The 7,500-nt window shown below is 31.7% G+C and overlaps 1 protein-coding gene across 1 annotated transcript in view; it reads left to right on the forward strand.

The window, feature by feature from the left end:
• LOC119574894 overlaps nucleotides 1-7,500 on the forward strand; it is a 13,181-nt gene that overhangs the window by 2,875 nt on the left and 2,806 nt on the right. The gene's annotated exons all lie outside the window — the stretch shown is intronic.

A 7,500-nucleotide genomic window follows, 5' to 3' on the forward strand; every position in this document is an offset into this window, starting at 1 on the left:
ATATATATATATAATATATATATATATATATATATATATTATTATATATACACATTTATAAGTCACCCCATCCCACACACACCACACATATGATGATGAATGATGATGATGATGATGATGATGATATATAATATTAGTATCTCTATATATATATATATATATATATATATATATATATATATATATATGCCGTGTGGCTATATATGTATATACTGTATATATATATATATGTATCTATAATATATATATTATATATATAATATATACCTATATACACATATATTTCTGTCTTTCTATCTATCGATATATATGTACAATAATAGGTAAGTTATGCATATCTATTATATATGGGTATATGTGTATATAATTTCTATATATGTATGTATATTTTATATACATATATACATATATGTAATATATATGTCTGTAATATTATAAATAAGGGATTCATATATGTATTATATATGTTTGTCCTGGTAAGACACTAAACTGCACCTGGGTTTCCCTGGAACAAGGATCGCACCCTAATTAGTCCCATGCCAGTTGGGCGGTGAAGCGGTGCGGCAGCAGGGCAGTGGATATCTGGTGAAACACCTTCGGTTCTACTGGTTACTGGTGTCACCAACAATATGTTCTGGCGTATTACGTGTAACTGTTCAAAAGCGGCAGAGATAGTTTCCCTAGTTTAGTTTTTTGGAGACTGCGAGTTGAGAAGGATCCTGGGGATTCCACTCGACTTTTCTTTTTCTCCTGAAACCTCTCCACCAATGATTAAATACGAAATGATAATTCATACGACATAGCCCGTCGCGTTGGTGTTTCAAGGGGCGCGTTATTCAGTGGGCCAACCAGGCTGAACATGTTAGATATGCCTCTGGAAGACAAAAGAAGCACAAAGAAAACATGTCCATTAAGAACACATTAAAAATCGGAACTTGGAACGTAAGGAGTTGGGTAAATTACATACTGTCTTGTAACGAATGGATGATACAACATTCAATACTATGAATCATTGAGCCAATTGAAAGTAATGGAATTTCAACACTAAAGAAAACCAAGACAGTTCTATTTTTCTGGAAAAGAAGAAGGAAATTATAGTCCACGGAGTTGCTATGATTCTCACGAAAAAAATGCAAATTCACTATTGTACAGCCCATAATGATCGCATTTTAGAAGTCAGAATACAAAGAAGCAAAACCTCATATCTTAGTATTATACATGCTACGCACCAACCAACATTGCACGTGATGAGAAAGGCTTTTTTTTTTATACACTCTCAAGAAAACTTTAGCATAATCCCTACAGAGATGTAAAAGTAATCATGGGAGACCTCAACGCCAAAGTAGGGAAAAATTAATCTAAAAAATGACACTTTGGAAAATTCGGCCTTGGATATATAAATAAATGAGGTGAAGAGTTTATTGAATTCCTGAGTACAAATAATCCTAGTTATAGCCAACACATTGTTTCCAACACCACCCAAGACACTTGTACCGTGGTTTTCACCAGTTCAAAAAAACACGCAACCAATTGACTACTTGTTTGAACCAGAAATGGAAAAGTTTATAAAAAATATGCCAAAACAATACCTGGTGCTCGACGGTGCAACAGTGACCATCAATACTAACTATCGACTTCAAATAAGACGCAAAAGATGGAGCATCCAACACCACCTCCTAAAGCTCACTACAAAACTTGTGATAACAATTACAGAATTACAGTGTCAAACAATTAATGTGAAGATGATAAAACACCAAATGAGTTGTGGGAAGAAGGAAAAGAACTACTGAGCGCTGCTTAAGAAACTATCGCCAAAAAGAAAAAGACAAATTCCCTCTGGATATCTGAAGAAACTCTTTAGTGAAATTGAAACAAGAAGATGCTAAAATCAGGTATCAATAACCCAGCTGAAGAGTAATTTACAAAAACAAATACAAAATCAAAGATTATTGCGACGAGATAAAGAAAATATTTAGATGAACATTGCCAGATAATTGCAAACTGTTCTATCATTAGACAACGAAAGACTCTGACAAAGGAGTACGAAACATTACACTAAAATTTAACACTACAATGGACACTATCAGAACTGAAGATGGACTGTCCTTAATGTGAGGAAAAGAAGTTCAAGGATGGATGAATCATATTGTTTCCAACCTATACAAAAAGAATAAAGATCTAACAACACCGTAATTGGGACTCAATGACAGCGAGATACTCCGCACTGCTAGACGAAGTTATAAAAGCCATAAAAGAATTAAAGAATAACAAGAGCCCGGAAATAGATGAAATGAACAGCAGAACTAATCAAGAATGCTGGGCGAAAGTGTTGAATCTTCTTACTACAACTTTGTGCAAAATGTGGAATGAAAGCAAAATGGCCAGAGACTGGGTAAAGTCATCCTTTGCTCCCATACTAAAAAGGGGTGATGCACTCCAATTCAACACAACAGGACAATTGCCTTAATAAGTCCAGCATCAAAATTTTATTGGAAAATTATTGCTGAAAGAATGAGACTGAAGTTAAGAGAAGAAACTGCAAGTACAAAAAGGCAGGTTTTCCGCCTGGAAAAGGTACGAGAAAACCAGATTCTAAATCTGAAATTGATCCTAGAGAAAAATCAGGACACCGGAAAGACTATACCTGTGTTTCACACATCGATTTACCCAAGCTTTTGATACTGTTGATCACGATATTCTCTGGACTAACATTACGAGTCTTAAGTTTCCGAAGCACATCATCCAACTATAAAAGCCATGTATGACCAAAACAGCAACTGTAAGACACTTATTGGTTTACAGAATGGTTTCAATCAACCAGGAGTTACTACAAGTGTTGCATTTGTCTCCGCACCGTTTTTTTAATATACTTTCTGAAGCAATTATGGAGAGATGCTTTAAAGAATTTTGAGGAACTGTATTGTTGGGAGATACAAAATATCATATCTCTAAGGATACGCCGATGACATAGATTTAATTGCCACAGTATCATTGAACTACAACAACTGGTAGATAAGGTTAGAGAAGCAAGCAAAAGGCTGATTGTTTCTTATGCCAAGAAAACTAAGATGATCATGAAGATTCGAAAGATAACCGAGCAGTGACCGATGATGAGCATTTACATTTAATGGCTGGTTGTGGAAATGTGAGAGTTCACTTGATCTGGAAACTGTTTTTTAACTAATACGTATGATTCACCGGAGATAAAAATAAAATTTGCAATGCCAAAAACTCCCCAGTTGCTCTCATAACATCTGAAAGACCGAGGCATTACCATGACGGACAAACTGAGGTTATTGAACTGAGTGTGGGTGCTGAGAAGAATAGACAAGAAAAAGGTCAATAGTTTTGAATGGTGGTGTTACAGACGAATACTACGTATTATGACGAGAGAAAACAAATGAATGAGTTCTGCGAAAAAACAAATTGTAAGACCGCCCTGGTTGATATCTTGAACAAAAGGATATTTGCGGCTGTCGATGGTATCAAGTAGAAAGAAAAGCGCAAGATCGGGTTTTGAGTGGGCGAAGGATGGTGGAGAGGTCCACGCTGTCTTATTGATGAATGATGATATATATATATATATATATATATATATAATATATATATAATATATATATAGATAATATATAATGCATAATACCTTATATCTATATATATACCTATATAATTATGATATATATATTATATATATATTTTTATATATATATATACCTTTTTAATATATATTACTATATGGATTATATTTATATATATATATAATATTATTTTATATAATATTTATTTATTTTTAAATATATTTTTATATATAAATTATAAAATATATAAATTTTATAAAATTATTATATATATATTTTTAATATAAAAATTTATAAAAAATTTATAATTATATAATATAAATATATTATATATTATAAAAATTTTTTTTAAATATTTTTAATATATTATATATAAATATATATAAAATATTTTTTAAATATATTTATTATATTTTTTATATATAGAAAAATTTATATTTTTTTTTTATTTTATAATATATATATATAGTTTTTATTATATAAATATTTTAAATTATTTTTAAAATATATTATTTTTTATATATTTATTTTTTTTAAAATTAAAAATTTTTTTTAATAAAAATTTTAAAATTTTTATTTTTTTATATTAAATTTCCTTTTTTTTAAAAATTTTTATATATTATATTAAAATTTTAATTATTTTTATATCTTATAAAAAAAAATTAAAATTTAAAAAAAACCCTATTTTATCATTTTTTTATTTTTTTTTATCTTTTTTTTTAATAATTTTTATAAATAAAAAAAAAATTTTTTTTTTAAAAAAAATTTTTTTAAATAAAATTTTTTTTAAAATTTATATTTAAAATATTTACTTTATTTTTATATTTTTATATTTTTTTTAATTTTTTTTAATAATATTTATATATTATTTATATATATATATATTATATTATATATTATTAAAAAAAAAAATTTTTATAATATATATTTTTATTATTATATATTTTTAATAAAAATTTTTTTTAAAATTTTATATATTTTTTAATATTTTATATATATTTTTTTTTTAAAAAAAAAAATTAATATTATTAAAAATTATATATATATATATATATATATTATTTATATATAATTATAAAAATTGTATATATAATATTATATATTATAATATTATATCTATTTTAAAAATAAATAAAATAATATATATCTTAATTATAATTATATATATCTATTTTAAAATATTATATATACTAATATAAATATATATATAATATATTATATATAATTTTTTATATATATAAAATCTTTTTTTATTATTATATCCCCTTATTATTATTTATGGGGTTTGTGTGTTTGTGTGTGTGTTTGTTGTTTTTGTGTGTTGGGGTTTTGTTGTGTGTTGTATGTTGGGTAAGTTGTAAAATCAGGGTTTTCAAAAAATCCCAAAAATTTTCTGTAAATTCGTAAAATCAAAAAATTTTTTTGTAAATGTTTTTTAAATTTGCACATGAGTTGTTTTTTTTGGGTATTGCCCCCTTCTGTTGGTTATTGCATTTTTAAAGTAATGGTAAACCCTACCGTGTTGATACTAGGGTAGAAAAACCCACATTAAAACAATTTAAAACTACATATGGTATGTACTACACTTCTTCTATACCATCCTCTCCATGTAAAGAGGTTTCCCATTTTATTTTTCCCTCCGCGCCTCCACATCTGTGCCCCCCCAGTCCCCGGTGGAGAATCGCTTCCTGCGTCTTTCTTTCCCAAAACTGGGCTACCCTTGTCGTTCTCGCGTCGCGTTAACCGGGTAGCGGCGCAAATTGGGTCCCCTAGTGAATTGATTTGGGGAAACCCTCGTTAAAAGCTCTCCCTAATTTAAACCCTAACTGCCTTACTCCTGCCGACAGTCCCTCGTTTCCCCAATCCCCCCTTCTCCCGTATACCGGGCCCTCCTTCATATCCCCCGACCCTCCGACCTAATATGATCTCCTTTCGCTTCCGTTGTCTCCCCATTTTGCCCCGATTACCTTCTCGTTCCTCTCTTTTATCCCCCCTCCTCTCTCTTTCCTTTCAACCTGTGAATTGTTTTTAAGCTCCCTTTAATTATCGCGCCGTCCATGAGGGCTTCTGAGAGTATTGAAGAATTCAAGAGTGACTGTTCAAATGTTATAAAGAAGCAAAAAATATCTTATCCCAAAGACTGGTACTACAAAGGGGTAGACAGCTTTAATTTTCATCAGCAAATACTATAAATAGAATACTTTATCTTTTTTTCCAAGAAAAGTTTTTTGTTTATTTGTTTAAATCCGAGATAAAATTAGTTTTTTTACCTTTAAAATACACCGTTTTATTGGTGTTATTTTTGTGGTTATGTCGAAAACAAAAAAGTTTCTCTGCAGGCCCATTCCAAGCCTAAGCTAATGTTACAGGAATCCCACGCGTGACACAAATATAGCATTTGTTAGAACCCCCCCCATTTGATGACTATGACCATATTTTTTGTAGCCTCATTACCCCAGGCTGGTTGCAAAAAGGGCCCCAAAAAATGGGTAACGAGACTACAATTAACACTGTTTTCATTTTTCCGAAAAAAAGTCTCTCGAAAGGATTAAATCACATTGTTATAACTAGCTCATACTGTTTGACTATTTCATCGATACAGATATTTTTTGTAATGTCATATCATATCAACTATGGTTCGTATTTTTTTTGATAACTGCCCCCCAAACCTGCTACTGACTTTACTTTTAAAATGGAGCAATAAAAAAATATTTGCTCTGAAAAGTATGAAATTTAAGTTTTACTGAATTTCCCTTCTATTTCTTTTCAATATGAAGTCCTCCAATGGGGGTGACGGGGAAAAGTTTAAAAAAAAGGGAAAAATGAAATTTAAACATTGAGGAATTTTTGCGTCAAACGTCTCTATTGCAACAGACATGGCGGGCTGACTGCATGATTAAAGGATTTTCACCGAAATTTGCCAACACACAAAAAAGGCCTTGGGCCTTCAAAACACTGTGTAGGAAAGTCAGAAAAAAGGAAAGACCAAAGGGCCCAAAGGGGTTTTTGGGGCTCCTTCCTCAGCAAGGAATTTTCATCTAGGGGGCCGGTTGATTTGATTCATCAGTCAATGCCCCCTCCAACTTTAAATTGATCAGGGTACCAAAACCCTCACCCAAAATTTTGCCCTTTTTCGTCCTCTTCAAACCCAAATGTGCTGCAGAGGTTGCCTTCCAGCTTGTTTTTTTTCCTTCTCATGGGTGCCCCTGCTGTTCATGGTTCATGGGAAGCCCCGTCACCCGCAAAGTCAGGGTTCTGTGGAACGTGCGAATGGAGACAGTAAGGATATTTTTTGTTACCTGGGGAGAGACAAAATTCACAAACTGATCATTTTTGGGGTCGTTTGTTCGTTTCAAAAAATGCTGCTCACCTTCGGATAAATGCTCCCATACCTGCTATTTGGTTGTGAATCGAGTTTGCCTACTTCTTCCCCTACCCACAAAGTTGATCGGTTAAGAGTGAGGATGACTCATAGCAATTAGTCCCGGGGATATACAACAACAACAAAAGGTTCTGCTGCAAGTTCTACTGGTTTTTGTACCACACGAAACGACTAAATGGACAAAAATTTTACTGACCACTTAAAAGACGAGGCAGTTTCTTTGTGCATTGTTGAACTCCCCCAGATACTTCAAGATCACCAAAACCAATTCAAAAAGTAAGTGGAAGATCAAAGGGGGAGGGACCCAAGCGAAGAATGTCAAAAGTGTCTTTTTACTTTAAGTTGTTTGGCCCGGGGACATGTTGCGTCCCAATTCCGATTGGATCGGGGTAAGAGTCCGGAAAAACCGGGTGTTATTGTCACAGAGATTTGGGGCAAAGACCAGTATATGATCCTTGAAGTTTTGGGGGTTCTAAGTGTCAGTTTTTAGAAACCCGTTTTTCCTCCCCCGCGTTTGCTGCCAAAAATAAAAGTAAGTCG

This window comes from Penaeus monodon, chromosome 7 (assembly GCF_015228065.2).
Source record: "Penaeus monodon isolate SGIC_2016 chromosome 7, NSTDA_Pmon_1, whole genome shotgun sequence".
NCBI lineage: Eukaryota > Metazoa > Arthropoda > Malacostraca > Decapoda > Penaeidae > Penaeus > Penaeus monodon.